This window comes from Podarcis melisellensis (assembly GCF_964234715.1).
Source record: "Podarcis melisellensis genome assembly, chromosome: 12".
NCBI lineage: Eukaryota > Metazoa > Chordata > Lepidosauria > Squamata > Lacertidae > Podarcis > Podarcis melisellensis.
The window spans coordinates 4,105,115-4,126,532 of record NC_138544.1 but is presented as its reverse complement, the minus strand read 5'-3'; positions in this window follow the sequence as shown (position 1 = coordinate 4,126,532).

Here is a 21,418-nt window from a genome sequence, read left to right as displayed (position 1 = left end):
ATCTGTCTTTCATCAACAGACTCTCAGTGCATCCATTTAAACCTAGTAGTAAAAACTGGAAAATAAGACGAGGGTTATCTGGTGGATGAGAGGGGCAACTGCTTTAACATCCCAAATTCACTGTATTTCCTGTAGCAGCCTGAAGCGGGAAAGAATAACCCCTTGCAGGAGTGTTGCATATATCCTACATTGATTGGGGGGGGGGGGTGCATAAGATTTCTGCTTCCAATACAGTGGTACCTCAGGTTAAGAACTTAATTCATTCTGGAGGTCTGTTCTTAACCTGAAACTGTTCTTAACCTGAGGTACCACTTTAGCTAATGGGGCCTCCCGCTGCTGCCACACAATTTCTGTTCTCATCCTGCAGCAAAGTTCTTAACCCAAGGTAATATTTCTGGGTTAGCGGAGTCTGTAACCTGAAACGTATGCAACCCGAAGCGTCTGTAACCCGAGGTACCACTGCATCCAGAAATCTGATTTGCCACAGAAGCGGACCAGACACAACTTTTGATTTAATAGTCTGCATCCACCATGGCTTCAAGTTCTGCTATGATACCAAACTCATGATGTCCCTCCTTTCTTCCAGCTGCCCAATGGCAACTGTTTAAGGTTGGGTTTTTATAGTCTGTCAGTGGAACTGTGAGTGCACTAATTTCTGAGAACGCTTGCCATTTGTGGCCACTTCAAACTGGAAGGGCAATCATAGTGGCAACACCAGCCTTTAACACCAGCCAGCCTGGGACAGGCGCTGAGGAAACCATTTGTGCTTGGCATATGATCACCATACATTTTGGGATGGATGTTGGTCCACACTTTATGCTTTTTTACTGCAGGAAACACAACAGCACAAGATCAGTATGGCTGCATCAATATACTTCTCTTAACTAGTGATCTTCTTGAGGTGATCCTTTTTGTTGACTGCATTTGCAACTTTATTTTAACATGGAATTCCATGTTAAAGGGGGGCATGGTGAAAAATTGAAAGAAAAGTGCAATAGCAAAAAGAAGGGAAAAGACTGAACTAGACTAACTAATTGGATAGCCCTTATCCTAATACAGTGGTACCTCGGGTTACATATGCTTCAGGTTACATACGCTTCAGGATACAGACTCCGCTAACCCAGAAATAGTGCTTCAGGTTAAGAACTTTGCTTCAGGATGAGAACAGAAATTGTGCTCCAGTGGCGCGGCAGCAGCAGGAGGCCCCATTAGCTAAAGTGGTGCTTCAGGTTAAGAACAGTTTCAGGTTAAGTACGGACCTCCGGAATGAATTAAGTACTTAACCTGAAGTACCACTGTACAAGAAGAGAAATGAAACACTTCCTATTTAGTAGTAGTAATAATAATAATAATAATAATAATAATAATAATAATAATAATAATATTTTTTTATTTATACCCCGCCCTCCCCAGCCAAGGCCGGGCTCAGAGCGGCTTACAAGCAATAATAAAAACAAGATGAATGGTTACAACTTAAAAACAAAAATAAAATCCAACATTAAAATAATGGAACATTAAAATATTAAAATGTAGCCTCATCGCAGGAGGAGAAGGAAAAGAAAGGGGAAAAAAGAGAGGGAGGGAATCAAATTGGCTCCAAGCCAAAGGCCAGGCGGAACAACTCTGTCTTACAGGCCCTGCGGAAAGAAATCAGATCCTGCAGGGTGCTGGTCTCATGAGGCAGAGCGTTCCACCAGGCCGGAGCCAGAGTTGAAAAGGCCCTGGCTCTGGGTGAAGCCAATCTGACTTCCTTAGGGCCCGGGACCTCTAGGGTGTTGCTATTTATGGACCGTGAGGCTCTCTGTGGGGCAGACCGGGAGAAGCGGTCCCGTAGGTACGAGGGTCCTAGGCCGTGAAGGGCTTTAAAGGTCAAAAGCAGCACCTTAAATCTGACCCTGTACTCCACCAGGAGCCAGGGCAGCTTGAAAAGCACTGGGTGAATATGCTCCCATGGCAGAGACCCCATGAGGAGCCTCGCTGCAGCATTCTGCACCCGCTGGAGGTTCTGGGACAGCTTCAAGGGCAGCCCCGCATAGAGCGAATTACAGTAGTCAAGCCTGGAGATGACCGTCGCATGGATCACTGTGTAGAACCAAATTTGCTTGCATGGAAAAACCTTGGTCAGGGAGACTTGGGTTAAATGCATGCTCAGCCACGAGGTTGCCAGGTAAATGTGGGCAAGTCATACTCTATCAGCATGGAAGTGAAATTCTCTGTAGATGTGTTTAGTGTAGAGGTCACTAAAGAGGCTGGTGCCCCCAACCAGGCCATATTGTGACAGCCAAGACTTGCTCATTGTGTCTGAAGGTTAAACTCCTGTCAAACATTGTAGTTAGTTAGGCCAATCCCTCTGCAGTCTGAAACAGGGATAGGGAAAGCAAGACGTTCAACATGTTGCTGGACTACAACTTCAGACCATTGGTCAGGGTGGATGTGAGTTGGAGTTCCACAAACTTTGGAGGGCCAAAAGTTCCTTATCCTTGTTCTGACAGATAAGGATATTCCAGACGGTACAGATTTTCTTCCTCCTGAAGCACTTTGGCATAGCTGTGCTTGAGAATGTCAGTATCTGCAAATCCTGATATGGACTGGTCTGATTTGCATCAATCAGACTTATGTGTGAATTGGAACTTAGGTATTTTGTGTGCTTTTGCACTTCTCAACACTTCTTTTAACACAGTTAAGAGGACGTTTTGATGCAGATTTTTAAACAAAGCAAATTAGAATGGAATGAATTTATGGTTCACACATGTGAAAATGATACAAACCAGAAATCTACTATTGTCATCATAGGCTGCATCTGAAAAAAAAGTGTTCTTCCACACAACTATTAAATGTCCTCTCTATTGCCCTGGATGACTCTGTTAGAGAGGTGGAAGCTGTGAACGGTTGTGCGTACCAACTCCTGTTGCCCATTTAAATTCAGGGGTGTGGTATACACAAAATATTAATTAGACTTCAAAACTGAAAATGTTCAGAAGTCAGGAAATGCTTATATCATGACTCACATTGCCAACCACACAGTCCATCCACTTCCCCCCATAAGGTTAAGTCATGATTTGCGTGCAAAGTGCATATAGGGGGAAACAGATGTTTGCATTGGTGAGTGACCAGAACCAGAACACTCCGTAATCGCTGTGATTGGGCCATCTGCTTAATAGTAGCCTAAATAACATGGAGGCATTTCAGCAAATGTGTACCTTTCAATAAAAGAAAAATAAAAAGATGGTGAGGGTTTTTTTTAAGGCTGTCATGTTCCTGCATGAGAAATAATAATTAATCAACTAATTACCCGCTCACTACTGGACGCTGCCTTCCCTCCTTCCTTCCTTCCTTCCTTCCTTCCTTCCTTCCTTCCTTCCTTCCTTCCTTCCTTCCTTCCTTCCTTCCTTCCTTCCTCTGCCTTCTATACATGCCTTCAAGGCCGATTGCAAAATCGTGATAAAGACAGCATAAAGCATTACAAAAAACACAACCTTAATATAAATTCTGAAAATAAAGCAACTTAACATAGTAATACTCAGATTCCATCTTTTGACAGTCAGTTTCCAATTCCATTTTATCAACCAACCCAGGATCATAATGACATGGTCCCAGTTCAAGCTCAGGTTGGACATGGCTGACTGACCGAACCCAAAGGGTGCTCATCAATGGTTCCTCTTCATCCTGGAGAAGAGTGACTAGTGGGGTACCACAGGGTTCTGTCAAGCCTGGAGATAACCGTCGCATGGATCGCTGTGGCCAGGTCAGGGCGGGAAAGGTAAGGGACCAACTGCTTGATACGGTGAAGGTGGAAAAATGTCGCCTTGGCTGTTGCTGTAACTTGTGCCTCCATGGAAAGGGAGGCGTCAAGGATTACACCCAAACTCTTAACGGAAGGCAATGGCACTAATTGGGCCCTCGCAAGAGAAGGGAGTTGGTCCCTCATTCCCATGCCATCCCGACCTAGCCATAGGACCTCTGTCTTCGAAGGATTTAGTTTCAATTGGCTCCCACGAAACCATCCAGCCACAGCTTCCAAGCATCTGGTCAGTGTGTTCGGGGCCGAGTCAGTGTGGCCATCCATCAGCAGATAGAGCTGAGTGTCATCAGCATATTGGTGACAGCCCAGCCCAAAGCTCCGGATAATCTGGGCAAGGGGGCGCATAAAGATGTTAAAAAGCATCGGGGAGAGAATTGCACCCTGCGGCACTCCACACACCAAGGAGTGGCGCGATGACATTTCCCTCCCTAGTGCCACCCTCTGTCCCCGACCAGAGATAAAAGAGCACAACCAGTTACGGGCTATGCCCTGTATCCCCACGTCTGCAAGGCGGTGGTCCAGAAGATCATGATCGACCATGTCAAAGGCTGCTGACAAATCTAAAAGGATCAGCAATCCTGACCTGCCTCAATCCAGTTGTCTACGGAGATCATCTGTTAGGGCAACAAGAGCCGTCTCCGTCCCAAAACCAGGACGGAAACCGGACTGAAATGGATCTAATGCCGATGTTTCCTCCAGAAACCTACCAAGCTGTTCAGCAACCGCTCTCTCAATTACCTTACCCCGGTATGGAAGATTTGAAACTGGGCGGTAATTGGATAGGTCTAAGGGATCTAATGAAGTTTTTTTTAAGAGTGGACATACCACTGCTTCCTTCAGTTCCCCTGGGAATGTCCCCGTGTCAAGGGACAAATTAATAATTTCAACCAGGGGGGTCCGCGCAACATCTGGACACTCCCTAGTCAGCCAAGACGGGCACGGATCAAGGAGGCAGGTGGTGGGCCTACCAACTTGGAGGAATCTATCCACATCAGTAGGGAGTATCCGATCGAAATGGTCCAACACTGGACCTGAAGTCAGTCGAGGGGCCTCCAGTTCAGTCACTGTATCTAAATTGGCAGGGAGGTCACAGCGGAGCAACAGGACTTTCTCCGCAAAAAAACTCGCGAATGCCTCAAAGCTGTGGGTCAAATTTGTGCTTAAATTTGGTTGTCCTCCTAAGGACGTTATTGACCTAATTATTCTAAAAAATTGTGCCGGGTGAGAGCTAGCGGATGCAATGGAAGCTGCAAAGTAAGATTTCTTAGCAGCTTTCATAGCCATCTCATAGGCTTTCATAAGCGTCCTATAAGATGTTCTTGAGGCTCCATCACGAGTCCGTCGCCATACTCGCTCTAGCCGTCTGAGATCCCGCTTCTATATAGACCGTAGTCTTGAAGCTCCAGGGAAGGGCTAAGGAACGGGCTGATCCTGCAAGGCAAATGTGTCCAACAAACCCGTCTTTGCAGATTGCTTGAAACACAAATTTCTGGCAGGTCCCAAAACACAGTTATAGGACTTTTTCAGCTTGATGGGTCTCAAGTTGTGCAGGTTTAAGCCCTTCACATCCACGAGGCTTCTACTGCTGATCGTTAAAAACAGGAAAGACCTGCTGTGTACATTGACCAACTCTGCTAGATGCAGCCATCATATTAAAGTTTATTTGAAAAACCATCCATTCATACTAAAGTCGAAAAGACCTGCAATTACCTAAGCACCTACCTTTTTAATTACCTCCCAGGATGAAAGACCACAAGTCTGTCCAGGTTTGCTTCAAGAAGAATTTGGGTCTATGTTTGTCCAAATAGGTCTGACAGGTGCGCTGACCCTGAAGTTGGAGGGAAAGATTTAAATCAAGCTGAAATGAAGTCAGATCTCATTGAGAGCCTGGAGACACTGCATTGTCTGGAGAGGTTGGCATGTAGCTGCACTAGTTTCTTGGAACCAGATCAGAGATCAGGACGGAGGAAATTAGTCTATATTCTAAACTACACAATAACTGGCCTTGGAGAAACAAATATCTCCTGACAAGTACTGTGATAGTGAAGCTTATTTGAGTGAAAATCTTAAGTACTAATGGGGCAGTTCCCTGTATGCAATAAGTGGAGAAATTACGAGTATGAGCCAAGGCCGGCCTCAAGGGATTCATACAAGATGTTAGCATATAAATTGTTGCCTGCCAGAGATATGCATGAGCTTAGAGAATACCTTTGTCTTGCTGCATTTAAGTACTTCAGAAAAGATGTTTTAATGGAGTCATGTAGCCAAGTGGCAAGATCACTTGGGGGGGGGCACATTTTAAAGTTGCCCTATCCTTTCCTCCATTTTATGCAGGATTTGTACAACACACTGCAACATCTTACCATTTCAAATTTTTGGTGTAAGGATGGAGGTGGCTCACTATGGCCCCACCCCCACCCCCCTACAAATTTACTGAACACATTATGAGGTTCATGTGATCATCCCTGAAGTCCCGGTGTAATATAGACTAGTATAGTCTTCCTCTTGATTGCATTCTTGCAACATGTTTGCTTTATACACTATAAACTTAGTATGCCACCAACCTTGATCTTTTACCCTTTACCTTTGCCTTTTACCAACACTGAGTGGCCAGTCTAATAGCATTACATCAGAACTCAAGTATGTGCTTTCTCTCTCCCCAAACCAACCATGAGCATTACTCATGAACTAAGCATGAGCCTCCAACCAACCTTGGTTACAACTTGTGATTTGGTTGGAGTGGGGCAAACCATGAACTTGAGCTATGGATGTAACACTACACCAAGCTAATTAAAAGAGATGGTGCATGATTCTAACAAACATCTCCAGTGTTTTATCTAGTTTGTCTCATACCTACATGGGCTTGCAACTATGGACAGAGCACTTCCTCTATATATTTTGTATAAATATTTATATGCCCCTTATTTATTCACACTTCTCTGCAGTGTACATGAAAAACAATCCACAGAAAATGAAAAACCATCCTAACACGGAACACTATCTTAAAATGCCTGCTGGAACAAGAAAGTCTTCGTCATGGTCCTGAGGTTTAGCAAGGAGGCGGCCTGTCTAATCTCAGTTGGAAAGAAGCTCCAGAAGCTTGGGCCCACTTCACGCACAGAAAGCTGATCAGGGTCAGATTTCAGCCATAATCATAAACCAAGCAGGACCCATACCAGACAGACAGCAAAAGATTCTTTCAGCATTAGGACTCACAAATTAGAAATCAGGTCAAGAGCAGGACTGGAAGCACAAGTCTGTCTAGGGTACTTGCAGTAAAAAGAAACACAGGATTGGAGGAAAGTGGTTGGTTTTTTTGTATTTGTATTTGTTTTCAATGCACAGCAGGCTTGCAAGTGAGTAGGAGTCATTCTGAATCAACTTCCTGCCTAACCTATTTAGGCCCTGAGGCAACTGGTTGGGAGCAAGAATGGGCTGCCCGAGTGTGACCTAATGCCACAGACTTATGCTATAGGATCACTTATTCTGAATGTCAGGGGGGGAATCAATCTACTGATAGAGACAGTTTTTATCATTTGCAGGATTGCGGTATTTACACAGTCTAGAGGATTTCTTACCATGATTGCCGTTGTTGCTGCTTCAACTTATATACCAGAATTGTAAAATTCAATTTCTAGTGTGTAGTTCCACTGGAACAGAAGGGTGTTCCAGAGTCCCCTTATGTCTAATTCTATTCAATTTAATTTCTGGGTGTGATTTGTGTCTAGATGTGCAAACCTCAGGTCATGTTGCTTGGGGTGCGGTGAATAGATGTTGCTACACAGCAACTTGCAGATGGGAAGGTCATGAAACTGACAAGTTTGATGCAGCGAACAAGAACAGCCCCTTCACCACGGAGGTAAACACTCCCAGGAGAGCTTGTCAGCTTCGCTCCTCCCTCTTTGCAGCCTTCATCTAGACACAGCGCTGGACTTCCCTGGATTGGTGGCTGGAAGTCACAACGCTGCACAAGCAAGGCAGTTGAGGTGGGAGGAGATTTGAGGGGGGGCATGCATGGGTAAAAGCTCATCAGAAACACTTTGAATGTCCAAGGTACTCACAGAGTTCCCATAGATATCCAACACAACAGGGAACGATAGAAAATGCCATGGAAATAAAGAGGCACATCCTTCAATTATAGCCTTCTCTGTGCTGCATTTTTAGCTCTTTTTAACTTGCATTGTTTATTCATTCTTGCATTATGTTTGTTTCTTATGGTTTGACATCCTAAACAATAAAACTTTATTCATCTATTCTTTCCCTTTAATCTGTGTAAAGTGTAATGAAAATGTTATTGTTCATCTGTTAACACATTTTAATTTTCCTTTTATACTCACAGCCAGGATGGGGGCGGGGTGGAATGAGAATGGGCAATGCATCCCTTTTTCAGTGCATCTTTATAGATGGATTTTGACTCACCAAGGTGACTGAGTATTAAAGCAAGTGGTGGAAATTAGCATGGATTAATACAGCACAATAATGAGGAAAACTGAACAGTGTGGTGGCTGCTAAGGAAAGCGGTGAGGCACTTGAGCGGTGAGGCTCAAGGAGCAACCATGGAGGAGCTAAGCAAACTCATGTCTTAAGTCAGGAATGGCTAAGACGTGTCAGGCATAGGTCAACAATAACAACATGGCGTCAGTGAAGTCAGGTCTTTCTTCAAAGAAACCAAAACAGCACAGGCCTAGTGATTCCAGCAACTCTTCCCAGTAGGCCTTCTTTCAATGAGGCAGTTGTCCCCACCTTCCCACCACTCTCTAAGGCCCCTCCTCTCCAGGGTCTTTCCCAAGCTGTTGCAAATTACATCTGCGCACAACCAAGATCTGCTCTGCTCTTTTCATTTCTCTCTGTGTTCTAGGAAACCAGGAAGGGAGGAAGAAGCTGGTCACAGCAGGAGGAAGAGACTCCTTGGCTTCTTCAGCAGCCTGTCTCAACTCTGCCTCTTGTCCCTCCTCCTCTCCAGCCTCTGCTTCCGCCTCTGCTTCTGAACTGCTCTCTGCCACAGCCTGTTCCTGGTCACCAAACCCAGTTACCTCTTCTGTCTCCTCCTCCCCCCAGTCTGCTCCCTCTTCTCAGCGTCGTCCCACCACCAATCCCCTGGCTCTGACCCTTTTTCTTTTGAGGGTTCCCCAGCTGGTGCCTTCCACCACTCCTCAGCACCCAGCCAGTCCATGATATCAGATGCTGTTGGACTCCAACTTTCAACAGCCCTGGCTACCATACTCAATTGCCAGGGATGATGGGAGGTGTGGTCCAAAACATTGGCAGGGCCACAATGTTTTGGAGCTCAAAAGTGGTAGATCCTGATTCCATGTTTTGAAACATCTGATGGTTTTGTTGACGTGTGTCCCCCACTGTTACATGCTGTTTTTCTAAAGGTGGACTCTTAACAATGCCCTTCTTCCAAGAAAGCAGGTTAGCCCAGCTGAATATACAACATCAGAGTTTCCTGGTGTGTATATTATGACTACTTTCTTCACATTTTGCTCAAGGGCTGTTCGTTTGGGTTAGCAGGACATTTTGTACACCCTGTGTTGAAAGATGAATTGGCCCATCGGCCAAGCAACATAATAAATCTGTTTGAGGAGGTTTGTCACACCCAAGCTCTCCCTTTCCTTTTTGTAGTGTGGGATATTGCCTAATGCACTACGACAGCTGCTGGGGGTGGAAAAGGTACAGCATCTGTAGAAAATGATTTATGTCTACTGGTTCAGAGCTACTACAATTAAGAAGGTGGGATTGAAGGGGCTAGCAAGCAAGTATTCATGAAATTCAGGAATCTGTGAAACATTTCAACTGACAGTGAAGTACTCCCAGGGTATCTACTCTAAGGCTGATCTAATCACACAAGTAATTGGTGGTGATAGTTGCGGGCATTCAAAATAGACTCAGTGCCACAGCTGCTGATGCTGAAATGACAGAAGCAGCAAATTAAAGTCTCCTTGTGGCTTGACGGCAAACATCCACCATGTCAAATTCTCTGCAGATGCAACTACTGGGCAGAAAACAATGAAAGGTGCTATTGGATTGTAGCAGGGAACAGAACAGCAACACTGTGTAATCTGGAAAGAAAACAAATTACCTGCTGAGGACCCAGTTTTTCATTTTGTTGACCCCAAGCTTTTGTCATTGCTTCTTGTAGACACCAGAATGCCTGAATTGCTTCCCATGGTTTGAGTGATGACAGAGGACAAACCCTTGACACTTTCTGTGTGTCGTGGAAGTAAATATAAATCAGGATGCCTGGGCCTCATTCACTTGCTCCCACAATGCATAGAAAGCTGGTGTTTGAAGCAAAATCTAATTTTTAATTTGTTTCCTTCTAACGCTCATACACAGAGGAAGTTATGGGATAGGATATTGGGGCTGTGGGAATACTAAGCAGCTGGGGGGGGCATGGACATTTGCAGTGGCAGTGAAGAATGGAAGTCTGAAAATGGAACACGCCACACCCAAGCAATTCTTTAACAATGCTCAGATTAGAGAGGGGTTTTCAGTCATAACACAGCAATCCAGGGTAGACAACAACTTAATAAAATCCAAATACTAAAGTACAGCACCATTGCCCAAATGCTTGTCCAAATAAGAAGGCCTGACATAATCTCCATAATATACTTGGATTCAGGCTTTTGGAGAACCGCAGGAGGAAGAAAATGGCTTTTTTATTTGTTTAAAAATCTAATATGATATGACAGAAATATATTCAGCTTGGAACTTTAAGAGCACAACTGCTGCTGGATCAGAGAAAGGCCACTCCAGGGCAGCTGGGTGACTCAGAAAACTGACAAACTGCACATGAAGATGGTGTTTTCCTGTTTGTCCCTAACATCTTGTATTTATAGGTATATGGCTATTTTCTGTAAAGTGAATGCTTGTGCAGTAATTAGAGTGTTGGGCTAGGACCTGGGTGACCCACGTTCAATTCCCACTCAGCCATGAACCTCCCTCACAAGGTTGTTGTGAGGATGGCATGAAGAGGATGAGAACCATGAGCTCATTGGACAAAAGGTGGGATATAAATGTAAAGCTAACTAAATAAAATAAATATAGCCTCCCTCAGGCTCAGGGGGAAAGCATACAAATTCCACCCCCTCCCTGCCATGTTACATTTTTCCTTTCGTTTCAATAAAATCCAAATGCATTAGTGGGCAATCTTCTGAAGCAAGGAGTCACATAGACTCACAGACACGCCCCATATGTTTTAAAGCTCTGGAAAAACAGGGTTCTGTGATGTATAGGGAGCCTCCCTGAGTACAGGTGGCCAGTGGCGTAGGGTGGGTTGTCAGCACCCGGGGCAAGGCAAGTAATTTGCACCCCCTAACCCGTGGATTTGCGCCTCCTAACCCTAACCCCATATCTTGCGCCCGGTGCGGCCGGCCCCCCCTGCACCCCCCACGCTACGCCACTGCAGGTGGCTCTCTGCTTCAGACAAGTCACCCTCATGAAGGGGGATTGAAATGCTGACAAGGCAACAGAGATCGTATGTTCTCTCTCTCCCTCTCTCTCTCTCTCTCTCTCTCTCTCTCTCTCTCTCTCACACACACACACACACACTCTTTGCTTGCTAAGCTAACACAAATATTGAATGCCTGCTGTGGGCCTATGATTTTGAATAAACTTTTTTGTTAAGCTAGCTAAGCAAATGGCTGTCCGTACATCTTGTAACGATTGCAGGTTGTAAAATGTTCATCTAGGACAAAAGTATGTTAGTAGTTTCAAGTTAGATTAGTTCTGGGAATCCGTTCAGCATCTGTCAACATACACAAAGTCAGGTGGCTTTGCAAAAGGCAGAGTTTGAATGCATGACATTCTTTCCACTGAACAGGTACAAAAAAAAATAAATCTCTGTTCTTCCCTAGTGTGCCTAATTGGTGTTGGAATTAGGTGAGATGACTAACATCAAGAGCTCTGCCCTTCTAAATGAAAACTGGCTCTAGAAAACATATATCCATGAGTATTTTGAAAGCTTTAAATCAATATTCTCCACTGCTGCTTGGTTAGAACAAGATGCTTTCAAACTAGTGAAATACGGACATCGCCATGCGGTAGGTGTGGTGCGAAGCAATCATGTCATGAAAAGCTTTCCCATTGAACTTGGCACAAGGGCTTCACTTTAGCGAGATCATGCCCAGCAAAGTCCAGTGCGACTTTTATTATTCCAGGGAACTTTTAAACCTGAACATGTTTTGGAGTTGAATTAAAACAAAATGTTAGTTGTGATGCCAAAAACCCAACGGAGAGGAAATGCTGATGGGTAGAAACACCACACAGTCTTCATGATTTCCAGCAAATACTTTAAAGCTAATAGGCTCTGGGAACTGAGGCAGGAGCAGCTTGCATTTCTCACCTCCTCTAACGCCGCCTTATTTTGCTTCCTTAGCAGTAATACTGTTTTAATAACAGAGATTTGTGGATGCCAAGACTACAAAAGACTACTAGGATTATCCAGTTCGGTTTGTCGACTTTCACAAAGCATTGAATGTCCATATCCTGTTTTCAATCTTCACCGTTCCAGTGTGGTGTGGATGGGTGACTTTTTGGAGCAATTACAGTAATCATGAGATATGTCTCAATTATATAACCACCAAAAAATTGGCCGGTGGGGGCGGTTAGAAGAACTGGAAATGAGTCAAAGCCTGAGGTGACACGGGCTGGTTATTACCTTCTAGATCACATGCCTTCCCAAATTATCCACTGGGTTCTTATGATGTCACAGAAATCTAGACACAACTATGTGTCCTCTGTCTGCACAAAAGTATCCCTGCTTCCTGAGGAATGTTCATATCACTTCCTGGTGGCTGGCATGGCGGGCGGTGGGAAACCCTTTGAAACCAGACAGAGCACCATTTCATTTCCCACTGTGCACTGCGAGGGCAGAATATAGGGAGGGCCAAATTTGTTCATTTCGGTTTCTCTCAGCTTCTCATTTTTCCAGTATTAAATTCAGTTCTACACATTTCCACATCTGTTTGCATTTTTTTTTAAGTCCTCATGGAAATTCATCAGTACTGTAGTTTCTCCTGCAATGCACATTTTTGTATGTAATTTTGCCTAACAGCAACATTTTTGCAAAGCCATTTCCCAAAATATAATGCATTTTGTATATTATTTTCACTATATATGCATATTTATGCATGCTTTAAACTTTTAAACTTTTTCATGCTTTTATTGAACCTATCCTTTGGCTATAGAACTGCAAAATTCAGAGAAAAGTGAATATTGAAGGATAGATGTGTTTTGGTCTGTGAATTTTTTCAGAAAGTACAAATTAAGTTAGTTCGCTTATATTTCTCCTCCATCTCCAGCTAGATATATAATAAAGCAATAAAAATAAACTTTTCCTATAATATATGCAATCTTCCAAATGTCAGTTCTGGTTTGAAACAGGTATTGTTTCAATGTAATTTAAATTTGTTAACTTTTGTATGTTTTTGTCAGGGAACTGACATCGGAGCCAGAGGTGGAGGCAAGGCTCCCAAGCGATGCTGGAGAAGGGCCCAGCAGGGAGAGAGGGAGCTCATCGACTGGGGAAGGAAATCAGCGTAACACCAGGGATAAAGGGGGGCGGATGGGGGAATCGGAGAGGGGGCTCCAGGACTCTTCGCCGGAGACCAGCGGGGAGAGCACGGGTCCTCCGCTACCCACACCCACCCTGTGCAGAAGACTTCCGCGCAGGGAAAGTAGGCGTAGACTTGGCGTCAAAGAACTTCTTTGCTGGAAGAAGTTCAAGAAACGCCCACTGACGGATTCTGCTAGCGACTGAACAGCCATGAAGTGAAGGGCTGTCCAGCCAGAAAAGGTTTAACCAGGCTACCTAGCCAGGAGTGGCGGCAACTTACGCACGAGCAACCCATTATAACCATTACAGTTTTAAAGGATGGTTGTGATTTTTTCTCAATTTTATTGTTTTATCTTTTTTTACAATCAAGTGGTTTATACTTTTTTTGAAATAAAGAAATAATTTACAGGACAAGTACTGTTGTTTCATTTTTGTTTGTTTTGTTTATATGATTGACTGGCTTATTGACTGATTAGTTGCCTTATTCAAAAATACCCCACTAATCTAACGACTGGAGAAACAGAATTAAATTCAGAATAAGATTAGCATAAAGGTAAAGGTACCCCTGCCCGTACGGGCCAGTCGTGTCCGACTCTAGGGATGCGTGCTCATCTCGCTCTAGAGGCCGTGAGCCGGCGCTGTCTGAAGACACTTCCGGGTCACGTGGCCAGCGTGACGAAGCTGCTCTGGCAAGCCAGCACCAGCGCAGCACACGGAAACGCCGTTTACCTTCCCACTATAAAGCGGTCCCTATTTATCTACTTGCACTTAAGAGTGCTTTCGAACTGCTAGGTGGGCAGGAGCTGGGACCGAACGATGGGAGCTCACCCCGTTGCAGGGATCAAAGATTAGCATAGCAATAGTTAATTATGCCATCAATGTACGTGGCATTTTACAAAGTAACATAAAACAAGAAGACAAGATGTTACAACCTAAAGCTCCAAGCAGATTTGATAGTAAATGAGCCTTTGCATTTAACATGCATTCTTTTAAAAAGCAAATGGTGGCTTCTGTGGAGTCTGATAGGCATCAGGATTGCAGCAGGTAGAGAAGGGGCATATTTTCTCTGCTAGGATGGGCTTTATGAATTCATACTTCTGCAGTTGCTATTTGTACTGAGAACTCCTCACCATGCAAATGACAGCTTCAGAGAAAGAATCTTTATCAGGGCCATAGCAGAGGAGGTATGTTTAAACCTCCCTCTTTGACTGCTGCAGTCTCAATTACTACCAGCACCCTTTCCACACACAGCAGCTGCTACTTTTTTTAAAGTGTGCACTGAAAATGCAAAGACAAATGTGTTCTGGTCCTCCATTTTCTACACAATACAGTCACCAGAGAGGAAGAAGAAAGGGAAGAAAGAATGGCCAGAACTGTGCTTGGGTATGTATGTTTCTTCCTGCAGATGAAGCAGGAAACATCCATCCATCTTTCTTTCTTTCTTTCTTTCTTTCTTTCTTTCTTTCTTTCTTTCTTTCTTTCTTTCTTTCTTTCTTTCTCTCTCTCTCTCTCTCTCTCTCTCTCTCTCTCTCTCTCTCTCTCTCTCTCTCTCTCTCTCTCTCTCTCCTTTTTTCCTTTCTCTGTGTTTTGAATGGCCATGGACCATGTACAGATCAAAGCCGACAGCTGTGTGTCCCCAGATCTACATACTTTTTAGGATGCTCCAAGTTTCATAAACCAAAATACCATGCAAAATGGAAGACAGCCCTGGGGTTGGGAAGAGCTGTGGTCAGTTTTCCATTTAGCAGTTCTCCTTTTATCTTTACTCAAAAGCAAAATAAAGTCTATTATGTTATTGCCAAGGTTAGTCTAGAAAGAGAAAATTAGTTGACCCTTTCACTATCTCATGTTGACAGAGTGTTCTTTTTTGACCATCCATTTAATGGACACTCATTTAGATCCTGTTCAGATGGCTTTTCAAACTCTGTCTGCATTTGCCGTATAAATGATGCAATCTCTGAATATTCTCTCTTTCTCACTTGCACTGAAGTCAGAGATGAAAATTCAAACTCTACTTTTGCCTACTAGATGACTCCGTGTCCTTGGTATAATATCAACATGTGGGGAGTTTTCTTTTAGTACTGAATCAAAATTGAAATTGAGGCCCCAATTTGCACTGTACATTTAAAGCAGTATCATACCAACTTGAACAACTTTCCCCAAAGAATCCTGGGAAGTGTTAAAGGTGTGGAAGGTTGTTTGAAGATCCCTATTTTCCGCAGAAATAAACAATTCCGAGAGTTCTCTGCAAGGAGGGATTGATTGTTGAACCACTCTGGAGATTACAGTTCTGTGAGAGAAACCCATCTTTCCAATAATACATGTGGTGAAAGTTTCAACACACGTAGAAGCCAAGCACCATGTCGTCTCCTAATCCTCCCCATTCACAAAAATAACTGCAAATGATTAAGCAAAAAATAGATAGTATACAAAGATAATCACACTATCTCTCCGCCACTGCTGTGTTTAACAAATATAAATGAAACAAAAGGCAAGCTTCTTAAACTAGCAACCACACCCTTCACCTGACTAGCTGCAAGGAATGTGCTCTGAAGTGTGGGCATGGCCTTAGGAAACATCTCTGAGCATCTCCAGACCACTCTTCAGGCAGCCCAACTAGGCTTATAGTGTGGCTGTTGGTTAATCCAAACAGCAAGAGATGGAACTGAAACCTTCCACATAAGGCTGAATTTCAGGCAGTCTGAACAAGCACATGCTTTTTCTGCTTTGAGACACATGGGAGGCAACTGTTTGCCATAGCTATGCTTTTGGCTGAGTGCTGCAGAGACATGAGCAGTAGATTGACAGACATGGTGCAGTGCTGCTCTGAGTTCAAATAGAGGTATAAAACATGGGGGAGGGCAGGGTAGAGTGAATGGCTTTGAGATTTGGTGGGGTTTATATTTTTAATTGCTTGACATTCTCCTTGGAAGAACTGTGCCCCAGTATCCCTAGAGGGCAAGCCTCCACTGTAGAAAAAATAAAATGCTACGGCTGTTGGGAGAAGGCAGTTTAGCTGCCCACCCAAAGCCCTCCTGCTCTTGCGCTGGGATAGGAGTGAGTTCAGAGGAGTGTTCTTGCAGACCTTCATTCTTCTAATGCTCCCCCCTTTTAACAGATTATTTCCTATTTGTGAACCATGGGAGGCAAATTGAAGAGTTTTAGATCAGCCCCATAGCCCTACCAGCATTGGAGTTCTTTGCAGTTGGGCGAAGTCATTAGATGTTTCCATAGCGGCAAGGAGTGAGGACACAACATCAGGACTCTTAATTTCAGAGCCCTGTCTTCCCTGGTATTGGAGGAGATTAGATATATCCTGTACCCCCTGGGACACACTCTCAGGAGCTGAAGGATTGCACCCCTGGCTATATTTGTATGACTACATTTTAACATCAATTAATTGAGACTAATAGTCTCTTCAGGAAGAGGTTGAATGGCAATAGAGACTGGGCTACATTCTAATAATAAACAGATGTTCTTATCATCAAACAATCAACCAACCAACCGTCTTCCATTTATTTCTAGAAACATTGTAATATTAATTGGCATAAAAATACTTCGTTTTTTCAGTATTTGTTTCCTTTAAGAACTCTGGGATCTTGTTTTATTTTAAAACGTTCTTGAAAATGCTGTGATGGGAATTCTTAGTGGATCTAAATTTAAACACTGTGTTCCCTTACTCTGCATTTCTTTATAATAGTTAAGACTACCCTATATTGCTGGGTGGGAGGAATATGTGATATACTGTATTGTGTTTTTAATATTCAATTGGGAGCCGTCCAGAGTGGTGGGGTATAAATAATAAATAATTATCATCATTATTATTAGCCATTCTAAATTGTTATTACCCATCTGAAGCCCTTCTTTCGTCACCCAACTATTGTTTTCTCCTCCTTAAGCAGCCAAGGCTTAATCTAGTTACGATATCTGCATTGTGCAAAGGAGTTAGACAAATATTTTGAGCATTAGACATTCCCCTCTTCTTTCTTTTTTAATAAGAATGATGGATGTCTAACTCTTACATCTCTGTAATTTTCTAGGGAGCAATAAAGGAAGCTGAATGGACACCCCAGGTCTACGTGCAGCACCAGGGCATATCCAGAGGCAGACCTGGGGTCCCTTCTGCCCTTGCATCCATGCTGCCCCCCAATCACTTTGCCACAGTAGCCACCAGCCAAGCAAGTCCCTCATGGGAGTGGTAAGCAGGGAGGGAGAGAGGCAGGGAGGGCCTAGCTGGGTCCCGCAGGGGGGAGGCCTTGGAGGGCCATGAATACACAGAGAAGCTGGGAAAAGTCCCTGCCTGTAGGGGTGTGAAGAAGGCAGCAACAGTGGCACCAGCCATCCCATCCCATCCCATCCCATCAACCCCCACCCCACCCCCCAATCTCAATTTCTTCTGAGGTGATTGTCACCCAAGCAATCTGCCTCTTGTGCCTCTTGCACCACACAACTAACTCTCTTTACTCAGTCGGAGCAATCTGGGTTTGTCTTTGTGCCCCCAACCCAGGGCCTTTGCCCCCACTGGGATTTTGTTTCGCCACCCCCTAGGTTGGCTGCACCATTAGGCAGAGTGTGGTGGCTGCCTCAGGCAGCAGCTGCTGGGATTGTGGAAAGTGGCAGCCAAATGCTGGGCGGGCAGCCTGCCCTTTGTGCCATCGGCCAGCCTTCTGACCTCAGGAAGACACTACTCTATTGGTAGTGTCAAAATAGGATTAAATATCCATGACTGGTTTGGACAAGAGCTTAGCAAAACTAAAAACAGCATGTTTACATACTTATTATTTATACACAATGTAAATGTGTGATGGGTCCTTGGGTTCTTAGGATTGAACAGAAAACCAACCAACCAATAACCATGGAATGAGCTGTGGGGCAGGGATGGCTGTGTGAATCCTGCCCAAATGTACTTATGGGTTGGTGGATAATTGTAAAGGAGAAGGCACATGTTCTGATCTGTTTCTTAGATGTTCTAGTTCATACTCTCCCAAGTCTCTGCGGCAGAGATATACATGAAGGGACCATTACACAATGCTAGGTGGAACTCCCTTTATTAAATCCACTTGTGGGTTTTTTGATGTTGTTGCTTAGGAAAGAGCAATGTTTTTTTAAAAAATGAAAAGAACAAGAACAAAGTTCAATCTTTGCTGGTCCAAACATATTGAACATATCAAATTTACTCAAAATGCAAAATGTATTATCATGGAGAAAACCCATCTCTGATGTAGCTTTGCTTGGAAGGACAGCTATTTTGAACCAGATAGAAATTTGGTCTTTTTACTCATACAATACAACATGACTTTATCGGTCTGACAATAAGTGCATGGAGTTACTCCTGCCAAACCAATACAAAAAACTAAAAATAAATAAAGTTTAAAAAACCTCTTTTTTCCAAACATGTCTTTTATTTATTTAAGAAACTACTGGGAGTTGATGAAAATGTCTTGCTAACTGTACAAAGTATAGATTGCATGCCTTCCAGGTATAAAATATCAGACGGAATGCTATGAAAATAAATAACTTCTAACACAAACAAGAAGGAGAACATATCAAACTGTTACTTCTTAAAACATACTGTAAATAATAAAAAAATTACCAGTCCTTCTACACAATAAATATTAAGAAAACAATGACATAGTTGAAATGTACTCATATAAATTAACAACTTTAATTACATTAGCCAAATGGACATTGGTTAAAGCACTGCATGTAGTATGCCGGGGGCGGGGGAATGTAACCCAATAATAACAGCAACAAAACATTTTTTAAAATCCCCAACAAAATGTAATAACATCTTGGTTTTCAATATATATATATCGTGGAATGATATATATATCTTGAATGATGTGTGCATGTGCTTCTCTGTATATACACACAGGCGTAAACCAATATAATAATTTCCTCGATTCAGAGGTCCCCGTGTGCAGAACTGCATATTTGGCTCCATGCCTCCTGTTAGTTGTGAAGGTTCCCCTTTGCCACCAAGCACATGATCACGCGGTCACCTGTTTACGGGAGGGGAAGAGAAAGGCAGTAGTTTGACTCAGCCTGTATACACTGACTGAGAGATCTGGGCTGGGCATGGCTGCTGCCATTCTCTACAGCACATCCAGGTGTAGATTGAGAGGGGAAACCCATTCTCTCTCACAGATAGCTTTCGATGGATCAGGGCAAATGTACACCTGTGTGTATATTTATGCACATGCGCACACAACATATATATCTTTATCATCAAAGTTTCGCCTTCAAAGAGTTTAAATACAAAACTAAATTGTTGCAAATAAACAAAACAAAAAAACCACTGAATCAAAAAAATAAATAATGAGATATGCTAGAAATGTAGATTGCTTCTGCTTAAGGAAATATGATGTTCACAAGGGCTTCTGGCCTTCCCCCTCTCATACTGATAGCGCATTAAAGAGATTGGCAATTTGTAGGCTGCAGATATTCAGTATAAGTGAAGGTATCAGAATCTGGCTTGTGATCTAGGTGATAGACTTGCTGTAAAACGTAACTCTGTTAAGCTGACTTCAGTGAAACAAGGGTCAAAATAAAGTTATGGCTAATGGAGAGAGGGGAGGTAGCTCCAAAAACTGAAAGGGAGCGGGGAATGTCCACAAAGGAGCTGTAGTCTAAAACATTTGGGAGGTACTAGGTTAGAGAAGGCTGCTTTAGAAGATTCGACACCAAGCCTTTGTAATTCTTACAAACGGACGCATTCTTTCTTCCTAATCCAAAGGCCACTGACACACTTCTCATGCTATCAAGTTCTTAAGAAGTGTTATTATATCATATTCATATGTTCTCAACAGGTGGGGACGTGGTATTTATAATGACCTGCAGAAAACTTGAGCAAGGCTAACAATGGATAGCAAACAAATGCATTACTTTTTTTATTCTAAAAAAACCAAAACCCTTCAAACTTTGTCTTATTGCTACCTAAAAAACACTATTGTTGCCAAGGCTGTTTGGCCTTTAAGAACATGTCAAATGTGGTAGCAATTTAAAACTCTGAAGACATACCAATTTAATTAAAACAAATTATCTTCTTTTTGTTGTTGTTGTACTGGAACTACAGTCACTCTTGATTAATGTACCAATTTCATATTTTCTTTATCCTTGTACTTTTTCACCTCCCTCTGCTTTGAATAACTAAAAATCAAAAGCCTATGACTGACTGTAGCAAATGAAGGAGAGAGGAAGCCCTCAAAATTTGGAAACAGGGTATGCATATGTATGAATGCTACTGGAAAGGGATGAGAAACAGTCGCTTGTTAATTTATATACCTCCCACTCTTTTCAATATGCTTACCATAAAACCATCCACCACATCTAAACTTTTATTTTCCTCCATCCATTAACAATCATGCATAAATAAATTAGACTGAGGAGCATAGAGACATGTATCTCTGGTTTCCAAAGCCAGCTAATAATATCTATGGGAGATGGATGGACGGATGCATTCAGTTGGAGAGGAATTGGATTTTTCCCAAATACCTTTTAAACAAAATTAACATAAATACGGTTTTTGCTAGCATGAAATTGTCAATGCTGTTGTCCATGACAATGAGACAGTGAGAAACATGGGATTAACTAGTAAAGGTGTGGGCTGCTAGTACTAGGTGTGGCTTTATGGATGTTATTGATAATTACTTCTGTAACAACCATGGGTATGTCTTATTTCATTTGCAGCACAATCGCATACATGTCTAATCAGAAATATGCCCCATTGCATTCAGTGGGATTTACTCCCATGTAAGTATGCATAGGACTGCAGCCTTAACCCCACAAGGATGTTGTGAGGTAGGTTAGTATTTGCCCGTGACAAGCTAGGGAGGGATCTGAACACTAGCTATTGCAAGCTGTACTACACTGACCAACTTCTTTCCCTCTGACCTGGGCTACTTCCCATTCCAGATTTGCCTTCTGTGAGAACCCACAAAACTGTATTTTAAAGATGCAATCCTGCAGCCAGGCACTTATTTTTGAGTTGATATGTACTGTTAGCCATATCTTTGGAGCTGCTCACATGAGTAAATAAAGGGAAAAGCTAAGGATGA